The sequence below is a fragment of the Falco naumanni genome, chromosome 18 (assembly GCF_017639655.2).
Source record: "Falco naumanni isolate bFalNau1 chromosome 18, bFalNau1.pat, whole genome shotgun sequence".
NCBI classification, from domain to species: domain Eukaryota; kingdom Metazoa; phylum Chordata; class Aves; order Falconiformes; family Falconidae; genus Falco; species Falco naumanni.
Window position 1 is genome coordinate 3,416,100 of NC_054071.1, and position 12,159 is coordinate 3,428,258.

Genomic DNA, 12,159 nt, shown 5'->3' on the forward strand with positions numbered 1-12,159 from the left:
CCTCACAGCCTTTCGGATGAGGAAAGAGGGATTATTGCTCAGGTGTCAACACATTTGCAGCTGCAAACGCAGGGGGACAGATGCTGCTGGCGGGGCGGGGGGGGGGCGCAGGTGGGTGTCACATTGCTGGAGCCTCCAGACAGAAATAGCTCCCTGCACAGCCCCATTTCCAGCGAGCCCACGGGAGCTCAGCATCGGCTGCTCCATCCCTGGAAGAGGCTCACTCTCGCAGGGGGGTGGGTGCTGCGGGGGAGAAAGGAGCTGGGAGCTGTGGGGTAGCCCTGAGTCTGCAAATCATGGCTGTGTGCGTGGAGCAGAGGCCTCTCTGGGTTTGGTGCAGAACAGTGGGGAATTGGGCTATGGATGGGCCCTTTGTCTGCTGGTGCTGTGCTGGTGCAGGGGGGGTCCTGTCCTGGAGCCCAGCCCTGCCGCAAGGGATGGCCCAGGGCAGGCGCAGGATGCTCCTGGCTGGGCACCACGTGGCATCTCTGATGCCCATCTGGCTCTATTGGTGCTGGACCTGGCCACCTCCATCACTGCTGTCCCTCTGACCGGCCCCAAACCAGCTTTTTCCCCATCCCGGGCGGGTGTCAGCGCGGTGGGGCTGAGCCGGGTGGTTGGGCTGTGCCGATGTCTCCCTGCCTCCCCCCGCGCCCAACACGAAGAGCTCTCTTTTAGCCGAATAACCCCGCCGTGCCGGAGCCAAACGCATGTGAAAGGGCCTGTCTCCGAGCAGGAAAGAGCCATAAAGGGCCTATTTATGTAGCTGGCTCCTTGCAATGTTTTCAGACACAGCCCTCGCATGTTTTCATAACAGCAACGCCTCCATCTCTCGCCAGCTGCCAGCAGAGACGAGCCTTTCGCCGCTGTCCTCCGCTCGCATCCTGGCGTGCCCGGGGCCCTGGGTGGCCGCGGTTGGTGCCAGGGCAGCGCTGGGCTCGGCGGGGTGGGCGCAGGATGCGGGCGCTGCGGTGTTGGCTGCTTGGCGCAGGGCTGGCATGCTGCGCGCCCACCGCTCGGTGATGCTCCGGCTGCCCTCCCCGGGTACCGAGCATCTGGGTAGCGTGCAGGGCTGCAGCCAGCATGGGGGCACGTGTGCAGGGGTCGAAATGAGGGGCTCCTCTTCCACCCTTCCTGCACGTCCCTGTTTGGAGTGTGTGCTGCCCCTCCAGCTCTCCTGTGCGCTCGGGAGCAACACTCGCCCTTGGCAAGGGACTGGCCAGCTGCTGGTGCTCCAGTTGGGATGCCGGCCCCAGCACGGGCAGCGGAGGCAGCCTGCAGGACCGTGCCTTGGCTCCCTCTGCCGATCCTGCCTGCGAGGGTGGCTCTGTGCCCACCCATGGGCAGCTCGGACCCTTGGCATGGACAGGCCGTGGTGTCTGGCGGCTGTGCATCCCAGGATGTGGACTTGCCAGCACCTCTGCCCGGGCCACCTTCCCACCGTCTTCCCTATCGCCTGGAATTTGCTGGCGGGCAGCGCTGAGCACGGGGCTGCATCCTGCGCCTGGCTGGAGGAACGGCAGCTCCCCAGCTTCACCCTGGGAATGCCGCTGTGGAAGAACCAGCCTCTCCTCCAGCCATGGCTCCCCTGCTGCTCATCGGCCACGTGCCCGGGTGCCCAGTGCTGCCATCCCCCTGTGTCAGGCACCCGCCGGTGACAGCAAGGCAGCCCCCGCGGTGGCAGCGCCACAGTGGTGGCAGTGCCATGCGTGCTGACTCGTGTGGGAGGCAGGTGAGCGGCAGAGGAGGGAGATCTTCCCCGTTCAGCACCGATGCGCGGGAGGGAAGCAGGCACCGAGTGCCTTGGCTGGCGTGGAGCTGAGTGAGGCTCCTGTGGGCACCCCAGCACCCTGCGGGGACCCCGTAACTGCCCGAGCACTCTCCAGGCCACGCAGCTGTGACGGGCTCCTTGTCCCCTTTGGCGCGGTGTGGCAGAGCAGGTGCTCAGGGAAGGGAGGGCAAAATTTCGCCGAGTGCTGGGGGTGAGTCCCAGTGCCATCACCAGTCTCTCCTCCTGCACCAGCCGAGCCTGAGCTGGGACCTGAGCCTTGTGCTGTTACAAACCCACCCGAAGCCCCCCCATGCAGCAAGCCGTCTGCGGCACGTACCGTGCACGGCTCCGCGTGCCCGGGGCTGGCTGCTCGCAGCCTGTGTCCACGTGTTTTCCATGGCAGGGAGACAAGTAACTTTTCATGAGTCCATTTACAAATTCCTTTCAAACAGGAAAGCTGACCCACTAGAGCTCATTAAATAACGTTAATGGTGCTGCCCAAATAAATATTAGAGCTGTCACCTGCGCTGCCAGCCAACGCTTGCTGCCTTCTGGCCTTCTCGGAGCAAAGGTTTCTCAGTTTAATTGGACGCACGTGCTTCAGTCCTGACACCAGCGACCTCTGCTACAGCAAAGGATGCTCACACTGCGGCGATTGGCTTCCTGCGACTTTATCCCGGCCCTGCGAAAGCGGGGAGTGACTCCAGCCGGCTGGTGGGAGCCACGGGCTGCTGAGCTTGGAGATAACCAAAGAAACCAAAACAGCATGCGGAGAGGAGTTGACTGATACAGGTCACGCTTATCACCGAACTGATTAAACCCGAGCTCTAAAAGTCTTTTCCTCTTTCTTCTGTCCTCTACCCAGCAAGTAATGTATAACTTCATTAGTCCATGTCCAGGAGACACTGAAAGACATGGACAATTAATTATCATCTGTCCCGTTTAATTTCCCTGCCGATCAGTGATGGTTTCCCAGCGGTTCACAGGCAAGTCAGCGTTTCAAGATGTGAGCTGAGGCTGAAAACCAGCGCTCCTACAGCGCAGCTGCCACTTGCGTAGCCCTGTGATGGGAACCTTGCACCCCCATTGCTCTCAGGGAACCCCTCAGCAGCACCTCCCAGTCCTCACTGCCACCAGGCTCAGGGGGCTCGGGCGTACCATGCCACCCCCGGGCTGTAGGACCACCACCAGCAGGCTCCAGGCTTTAGGGGCTTGGTGACTGGAAGGACCCAAAGTGCTGCCATGTACCAACATGTGTTCCATCCTTCCAGCCCAGGAAGGTGTCCACATCTCTCCCCAGCCTTCCCTGAGGCAGAGCCCTACTGATGCGTGTAAGATTTTGTCACAGTTTGGAGAGTTTAATAATTCTGCCAGATCTGCACAAACACCCTTATTACGTGGCTGAGGCAGATCCTGGGTTTGGGTGCTCCAAGGATGCGAGAGGCGTCAGGATGCCCTGGAGGTGCAGGGTGCAGTAGGGCGGGACCAGTCACCCCATCATCCGAATACCTGCTGTGGGGGAGCCCCCCACCCTCCTGAGAGCTGCTGCCAGGGAGCCCAGGGGTGCCTGTGGTCCAGCACCGGGCAGTGCAGCATCCTGCTGGCAGGCTCCCATCCTGCTCGGGGCAGCCATGCCATGCACCCCAGTGCCTCAGAGCAGCCAGCAAAGCCTGGTGGAGAGCTGGTAGCTGGAAGTTCATAAAAATGAGTAAAACCAATTAAAAGGGAAATGGCTGAGCTCCCACCTCCTGCGAGGCGGCTCAGGTAAGCAGCGAGCTGCCTGAGCCAGCCGTGATGGGCATGGCCGGGCTGTCTCAGACTGGTCCCCAGCCTCAGCCGGCTGAAAGGAGCTCTGGGAGGGGTTTTGGTAAACACCCCAAAATCTCTATAAACAACTAAAAGGTTGCAGAAGTAATCCACAGATGGAGGGATTGCCACGGCTAATCTGAAGGCAGCAAGCACTGGCTGTGTGGTCCCTCTCTCTGAGGCATGAGAGCAGCGCGGATGCAGAAGCGAAGGACAGGTTTGGACCCTGACTTCTGGCTCCTCTGCCCCCCGTAGCTCTGGTGCCATCACTCTTTGCCTTACCCAGCCCCATCCTTCCCACTGGTGCTGCTGGTCCGGCCGCATCCCCTGCCCGCTGCCCTGGCAGTGCTGGGGCTGATGCTCCCGCAGCCCCGAGGGGAACGGCAGCGGTGGGTCCCACCGGGTCCTGCCCGTTCGGTGCTCGCCTCAGGTCCTGCTTCCCAACTGCTCTGCAGAAAGCATTTCTCACAAGTTTCTTTCATAAGAAATGGTAAGCACAGGCTTTGATTCAGCTCTCCTTTTCCTTTCTTCCTTTTTTTTTTTTTTCTTTTTTCTTTTTCACCCCCTTCCTAGCCCAAATGAAGAAAGCCCTTTGATCGTGCCGGGTTCAGACTCCGTAACAAGCATCTCTGTTTGTATTGTGGGGTTGTCTGTGATAACGTGACAACGTGTCTCCTCGTCGTCTCACACACAATGAATTATTTCTTCCACTCTTTCTTTGTATCATCTCTGGGATAAATTACTGCTTCCAGTATTAGCAGATGGGCTTGTCAACCAGCGAAGCATCCTTAAACTCTTAGATTATATGCTGCCCAGCACAGAGTGCCGGCCACTGCGGCTCAACCAAGGCTGCAGTAAAATGTTTGTGTGGGGCATTGTCAGGCTGGCTTGAAAGCAAATTGCTTTGCCAATTTATTTTCTTTCCTGTGTATGAACATATTTTTCTTAAAGGGATGCTGTCACATTGAATATGGAGCTGCCAACTGCAGGCATTAAAAAATCATGGGTCGTCCCATTTTCCATCCTCCCACTCTCAATTCTAAGAAAACAATAAATTCGGGGTTCTTTTTACTTGTCATCTACCTTTCAGCTAGAGATGCTTTTTCAAGCTCTTCCCAGCAGCTGGGAGGTTTGGGAACTTCAGTGCCATGACAAGCACTGCAGATCTGGGGCAGATCATGCCAGGGCGGATCGGCAGAGGGGCGACCCCCCTGCTGCGGGACCCCTGGTGTCAGGCTTGTTCTCTTGGTCCCTTCTCCCCAAAGGTCCGGGCTTGGTGGCCGTGGTCAGAGGGCAGAGCTGGCAGCAGCCCACGTGACAAAGTGCTCGGGGAGCCTTTCGTTCCTGCTGAAGCTGGTGGGGCTGAACCACGTGCTGGTAAAGCCAATTTTCCCCAGATTTGTCCCTGAACGCATGTTGACCATCAAGCCCGATCCTGCTGCCTGGATTCTGTGCCACATATGCTGAAACTGATGCGGAAAATCCTCCTCCAGCTCTTATCTTTCCAAGCGCTTTTTTTTTTTTTTTTTTTTTTTTAGAGAAATTAATGAAAGTAGTTTTGTTATATTTTGACAAACTTTCATTTTTAGAGGGTGTTTTTGGGCAGCGAGCATAGTGCTTAACCAGGGAAGTAAATCGGGCGTTTGTCAGAACTGGGCAGCCTCCCGGGAATGCCGAGCACTGGAGGGATCGGTTTGAACCCAGGTCTCGGTTTTGGCCAGGGGTCGGTGCTTCTCCTTCTCTCTGCTGCAGGTGACACCCAGCTGAAGGGCAGCCCCAGCTGGGCTGCGTTTGGGAGGGCTATAAAAAGGGGAGGGAGGCAGCCCTGGGGGTTTGGTAGGGGGTGTGCTGCTCAGCACCCCTGCACCCCTGGGCAGGGATTGCTTTTCCCTCCCAGCCAGACCTCCTGCAACGCTCTGGTAGGTCCTGGTGCCTGTTTCATTTGGGGGGTCCTGGACTGGAAAGAAATCATTTTGGTTTTGGTGGTGTTGGGTGCAGCTCCTTCTTGAGCTTGTGCTCTCCTGAGTGTGAACCTGGGATGGAGGCAGAGCCTTGGTCAGGACACGGGTATTTCAGTCCTGGTGGTTAACATACGTGCAACATATGGTTGTGGAAGGGTCAGAAGGCAGGCGTAATGCAAAGTCTTTTACCAGCCTTTTTAATGAAAATAGTTTTCGAAGCTATACTTTAATGGCAGTCTCATGGATTTGCAGGGCTCAGCTTATTTGCTGCCCCACCGCGTGGGCTCCAGAGCCGCCTCCGGTAGATCAGGTGTTTGATAACTTTTATTTTAATAAAGCACTGGGCTTGACTTTGATGGACTGATCCAAAGCACTACGTGGATTTGAACAGATCCCATTGCAAATATCTTTATTTGATACCCCAGCAATGACTGGATTTCAAATGTCACTCGCTTAGCGCTATGAAATATTTAATTTAGGTTGTAATACAGTAGCCTGCAAGAACTTCAACTTAAATTGGAGGTCTCCGTGCTAGCCAGCAGCTATCCACAGACACGCTTAAAAGCCAGTTTCTGCCCCAAAAAGCTCCTGACCCAGATGTAGCAGTGAGGGGAGCCTGTGGGGACAACCCTGATCATCTTTGCTGTGGGTCCGTGCTGGGACCCCAGCTCGGCTCTGTGAGTTGTGGTCATGGGCATCCCCTACCTCTGCCCCCCAGGGCACACATGGGTGGGGGAATGCGACTGCCACCCTGATGCTCATGGCTTTGTGCCTCCGGTGGTGGCCACTGCTGGCCCAGCCTTTGGCGCTGGTGGTGGCTCGCTGGGGGCTGGCAGCCCCTCGCCTGGCATCAGGTGCCGGGGTCGGGACCAAGCTGCGTGGTGATGGCAGAGCTGCCTTGGGCACAGCACCCACGCCTGGGCTGGGCAGGCGGAGCTGGAGCCTGGTGGGCACTGGGCTGTGGCCTCATCCTGCCTGGGCGGGCTGGCTGGGCTGCTGGCCCCCGGGGAGGGTCTTTTCTCACTTGAAAGCAAAAGCTTTGAGCGGTGCTTGCCTGGCAGGGCCTCCGAGCTTCGCTTTCTCTCCTTACATGGCTCTAGCATAAACCCAGCTGCAAGGAAACGCAGCTGAGCCCCGCAGAGGGAGCTGAACCGGCATGCTCCGAATTGGGGCTTTTGATGTTTAATGCGATAATCTCGTTCCGAGTCCTGCACATGTGGTAAATCATCTTCCCCAGGAACCTGCTTCTGGCAGCCTCAGCAAGAGGGGCACAAGGTGCTGCCAGGGCTCGGACCCCTCCCCATGGCAGAACGCGTTTCTCTGGGGTTTATTTTCTGGGATAAAATAGTTGCAGCAAGCTCAGCGAGGAGCCTGGGGTGGGGGTGGGGGTCGGCCCCAGGGCAGGGCGACCCCCAGCAGCCATGGGAGGGACGGTGCATTCGGGGAGCTCCGGTCCCAGCAAACCCGTGCCACGTGCGGCATCACCTCATCGTTTGTGGGTCTGTGCGAGTTGCCATGAGGGTCAGGGCTCTGTCAGGGTGGCAGGAGCCAGCCCTGCGGCCAGAGGAGATGCTGCCATCTCACAAGTGGTGTCTGGATTTGATTTCAGGGGGATTTGAAAGACAAAAAAAAAAAACAAAAAACCAATCAACCCTATTTGTAACAACTAAGAAGAGCCGGTGAGGAGCAGCTTGGCCAAGACTTGCCCCGTGGCTGCATCGGGTTGCACTCCATGGGTCTATTTTAAGAGGCAAGCGGGGGAGCAGCCAGAGCTGTCATCTGCCAGATCCCTTCGGCTGGGCACCGCCGCTCCGGCAGCTGCCCCGTGATTAACACTGTGCCAGGGTGACATCCCCGCTTTCCCCCCAAAGCTCGGCTAAGCTGCCTGTTTTATTCTTCTGCTGTGACGCTTCAGATCCCCCACCTTGCCAGCTCCTCCCTGCCGGGATGATGCCCGCAGCCAGCTCAGCCCTGGTGCTCTGCCCACCTGCATCCTCTGGGAGCTTTGTGCCCTCCGTTTATTTTGGCATCATGTGGGGGAGAGGGCTTGGGGCTGTGTGGCTGCACGGGGGACAGGCGCAGCCTCAGCTCGCCGTGGGTTTGTAATAGGTGGCTCTGCCCTAATCCTTGCTCTGATCACAAGAAACCTGAAGGATTTTGTGATCCTGCAAGCCCTGTGCCAGGCGTTCCTCAGCTGGCAGCGTGCGGAGCAGCCGGGGGGAGCAGCAGCCAGTTGGGATGATGAATCGCTGGCGCCTCAATCTTTCCTCTCCTGCTGCTCCCTGAGGCTGTGCTAACATTTACAGCTGAACCCCTGGGGACAAAATGTCAGGCTCCCTGCCTGTATCACATTGCTTTTTTCTCTGCTGGTGCAGGAGTGGGTGGGCTGCTACCAGGAGCCCACCCTCAGGGAGGAGCGGGACCTGGTCCTGGCAGACCCAGCACCACCTCATTGATCATTCTGCAAAGACACAGCCCGTGCGCCCTGCCTGTCCTGCCGCCACTGTCTTTTTCACTCTCGTTACCTCACTCTGCCCGTTTGGTCCCTGCTGAAGCTGATTAATCAACTCGTTACCGATGTGGTTTTAGAAGCTGAGGGATCGGGGGACCCTGGGATGGGAGCTGAGAGGCATTTCCCAGCTCTTGGTTCCTGGGGCACATGGGCATGTTCTCTGCGCCGCTGCAGAAAAGAAGCATTGCTCCCTCCGCCGCATCTCTTTCGGTTTGGGTTTTAGCTGTCCTGGCTGTTTGGGAGCAGGGTTGAGATCTGCTGATTCAGGGGACACGCAGCCCTGTGGTGTTAATGATCTCTGATGTGCAAACGAGAGGACAGGCACAGCAGCAGCGGTGTGCTTGTGCAATGCTCTGTGTGCCCGGGGTGCTGCACGTTGTCCCGCTGCCCTTCAGTGAGTGGGGCTGACGGGAGACCTGGGGGGGCATCTGAGGGTAAAAGCCAGCCCGGGTGCTTCGAGGGGCTTGGATTCAAGGTCTGAGCCCCCTGCGTGCCCTGGTCCCTGTGCCAGGAGCCAGCCTGCAGCCCAGAGCTCTTTAGGAGGGCTGGCTCGTCCTAATCCTTGCTCTGACCAGGAAGGTTTATGGACTGATCCTAAAACGTGCCTCGCCCCGGCATTAGCAGAGCATATGTTGGGGCTGAAGGGGGGCAGAAGGGGGCTGGTTTGATGCCATGTTACGAAATGCTGAAAGTGGTGCAGGCACGGCCAGGGCCCTCTGAAATCTGTGGTTTGCCCACGTGGACACAGCTCTTTAGTCTGGGACATGAGAGCATCTCTTCGGTGCTGTCGCAGGTCTCCTGGGCCACCCCATCCCGGGGCCACAGCCCCCCTGTGCTTGCCGCAGCCAGGACTGGCTGCCTCTGCATCCCTCTACCAGCGGCTGGTGCCTCTTAACGAAGCTGCACAGGGAATTTTCTGGGTCTGACCTTCGAGGCAGCCCAGGAAGCTGCCCCATCTCCCCATCCACCAACAAAGCTGATGTCAGGTGCATTCGCCTGCTCTTGGCTCAAGGTAGCTCCTCTGGTGCAGCCTCCTGCCAGCTGGCGCCTGCTCCCTCCCGTGACGTTCAGGGCTTTTTGGAAACTTGCTGAGCCGCAGGCACCCAGCTCCTACTCACCCCGGCTGGAGGCTGGAGGCTGCTGATGAGGGCTGATTTAGTGGCGATCGAACCGCATTTGAAGCGTTCCTTGAAATATGAGCCAAGTGTCGGAAACTCGCCGGGTGTAGGGGCGTTCGCTGTGCCCTGACGGCCGTGGCACACGGGCAGGAGCTGGCTGGGTGGCTGCGAAGGGCAAGGCTCCGCGCTCCCTTTGCCGGCGACCAGGTAAGAGCCTCCCTGTGCTGGGCTGGGGGCACCAGGTGCTGCCTGTAAAGCATCGCTTTGTGCTGAGCCCAAATGGGTGGGTGGGCTGGAAATCGCCTGCACCAGCAGTGAGGGGACTGTGCCAAGGCAGGACTGTGGTGGTTGCCACCCTCAAGCCTGGGTCCTCTGTTCCCTGGGGGGGTCTGGGGCTCCCGGGGGTCTCTGGAGGGCAGCTGTGGCTGGGGATCCACGGTGCAAATACCCGCATGGCGGTGACGGGATCACGGGGCTGCCCCAGATCTGAACTGCCCCTCTGCTGAGATTTACACCCCCAAGCGTGGTATAATTACTGGCTGATTTAGCTCATTCGGGCCAATTTTAATGGGGACACACTGTCAGCTCCAAAGGCAAGTTTCGGCAGAAAAACGCAGACTGAGCCAGCAGTGAGATGCGGTGATTTGAGTTGTGAGTTGAGTCGTGATTTGAGTCGCGCTCGGGTAAGGGACCGTGGTGTTTGCTGGCTGTCCTGGGGATCCTTACAAATGCAAACAGGGCCACTGCAAATTAGCTCATTGCTTCGGGGGGGGGGGGGGGGGGGGGGGTTTAAGTGAGTTTTGTGACAGCTGTTGGTGGCGACTTTCATACTAATTCTTGTACTTCCGTTGCTTTTATTTACGATGACGTGCACTCAACCAGAAATAAGGAAAGCGGATTCCGTGTTATGAAATCATGTGAACTCAAATCAGATTACTTTTTTTTTTTTTAAGGTTTCTTAGATTTCTCTCTTGGCAAATTCATCCAGCCTTTAGGTTCAGGTGGCTGTTGCCCCGATTCTATATTGTGGAATACGGGATCTTCAGATCAGGAATGTTGATGCTGCTCCGACTCCGCAGTGAAGGCGGTTTTAGTTGCGTGGTGGTTCTGGCCCCGCGTGTTGGCTCTGTTTTGTTCAAGCCAAATAAAATGCCCGTGGGGTGCAAATTGGTGCCGATGGCAGGAGGGAGCCTGAGGGTCCCTGCTGGGGTGGGACTGGGAGAACATCCCTGGGCAGATGCTCGGGCTGCATCAGTGGGGAAACCTCTGGCCGGGCTGTGTTTAACCGCACTCCCTGCACCCCGGGACGGCCTCGCTGGGTCTGTCCTTGTGTTATCCAGATTATGGAGCATCAGAATTGAGGCAAAGGACCCAGCATGCACCAAACCTGCGCTCTCATCGGGATTTTGTAGCTTAGCCAGAACCCTGCTATCCTGGTGGCTTAGCTCATGCCCATCCCACTGCTTTTCTGGGTGCAAGCCTATTCCCTCTGCTAAAAATCAGCTGTTTGGAGATTCTGGGGGACACAGCACGGAGGGTGGGTGACTGCAAGACCTCTGCCACATGCCCCGAGCTCCAACTCCTCCTTTGCAGGCTGAGGGTGTGTAAATGTGTCAGCACGCTGCAGATGTCTGCTGGCATCGCCTCCGCTAATCCCCCTTGCTCCTCCCTGCCGGCGTCGGGAGCTGCTGTCGCCCACAAGCTCCTGGCAGAGCCGCTGGGCAGAAGGTGGCCAAGTGTGGCACAGGCCACTCTTTGGTCCACCCACACAGCCCAGGGGCTCACCGAGGCTTGACCCTGCCTGGCTGCAGAGGTGAGGGATGCTGCGTCAGCACGGTGCGTGGGCAGGCGCGTGGCGGCATGGTGCCTGCAGTCTCGCAAGAGTTTGGTTGGCGTTTAGGAGCCCAAGTAAAGGATGTCCCAGTGTGGGGCTGCTGCAAAAGCTCAGCTGCTGGCCACACGCAGCAAAAGGGTGTCCCCCGCAGAGGGGACCACAGGGCAGGGCAAGCTGGCTTCCTGCAAAGAGTGCCTGGAGGTGCCGGCGTCTTGGGAAATGGGATCTCATTGCCGGGTGCGCACCAAGGACAGGGCAAGGCAACCAGACAAGGTTCTCCAGGGGCTAAAATTAATTTGGGCTTCAGCTCAAGGGTTACACCGGCACCCAGGGGTGCAGCATCCCTGGGACCAGCGCCAATACTGGGACAGGGTCCTGCAGCCTGGGCTGCTGGTGCAAATGAATCCGGCCTGGCTCCTAGGAGGAGAAATCACTTTTGGTGGGGAAGCGTGGTCCATGGGGGGGCTGGACTGCGGCGGTCGGCAAAGGGAGCGGTGGCTGCAAAGGTCCTGGAGCAGATGAAGTCATGTGTCCTCACCCAGCAGAGCCCAACTGCTGCATCCCTTCCACCCACATGGATGCTCCCTGGATCGGAGGCCATCCTGCCGTCCTGCACCCTTTATAAACCAGAGCGTTTCTTATATCAGATATTTAACACCTGGATTTTAAATTCTAACATTTGTCAGCACTTTACAGCCTGTTGCAACATATTTATGGTGTTATTAAAGAAAGAAAGAGAGGGAGAGACCTGAGGTTATGGGCTACTATACAAGAGTATAAAAGTGACCTTAGAATTACAAACTTGCTGTGCAGACCCGTCTGCCTGCTGTGCTGGGGACACTGCCCCGGCTGCTGGGAGTGACAGGGGACGAGGGGATGGCAATAGAATCGATTTGTTATTCCAAGTGATCATGAGCAATAAAAGCAGCAAGGACTAGAGGGGAAAAGCTCCCCTGGACTCGGCGTGCTGCGGGCAGGGTGACCTGGGCTGAGGACCAGTGTCTGGCGGGGGACGGGCTGGGGGCTCACCGTGCCGGGTGGGCAGCGTGTTCTGGAAATGCCGTGTGGTGGGAGGGCGGGTGCTTTGACGCAGCGCTCGCCACCGCGGTGACACCCAAGCCGCTCTGACCTTCTTTTATTTCAGAGAGATTTGGACA

The 12,159-nt window shown here is 57.9% G+C and overlaps 1 protein-coding gene across 2 annotated transcripts in view; it reads left to right on the forward strand.

The window, feature by feature from the left end:
- The window catches only part of ZNF385C (zinc finger protein 385C), an 80,691-nt gene that overhangs the window by 11,540 nt on the left and 56,992 nt on the right, over positions 1-12,159 (forward strand). The window contains exon 1 of one of the 2 annotated variants that reach the window (XM_040617133.1): positions 9,130-9,375. The exons of the other annotated variant lie outside the window; for it this stretch is intronic. The gene's annotated coding sequence lies outside the window, so the exon portion shown is untranslated. Of the gene's footprint in view, positions 1-9,129; positions 9,376-12,159 lie in introns of those variants that run through there. 2 annotated transcript variants of the gene reach the window in all.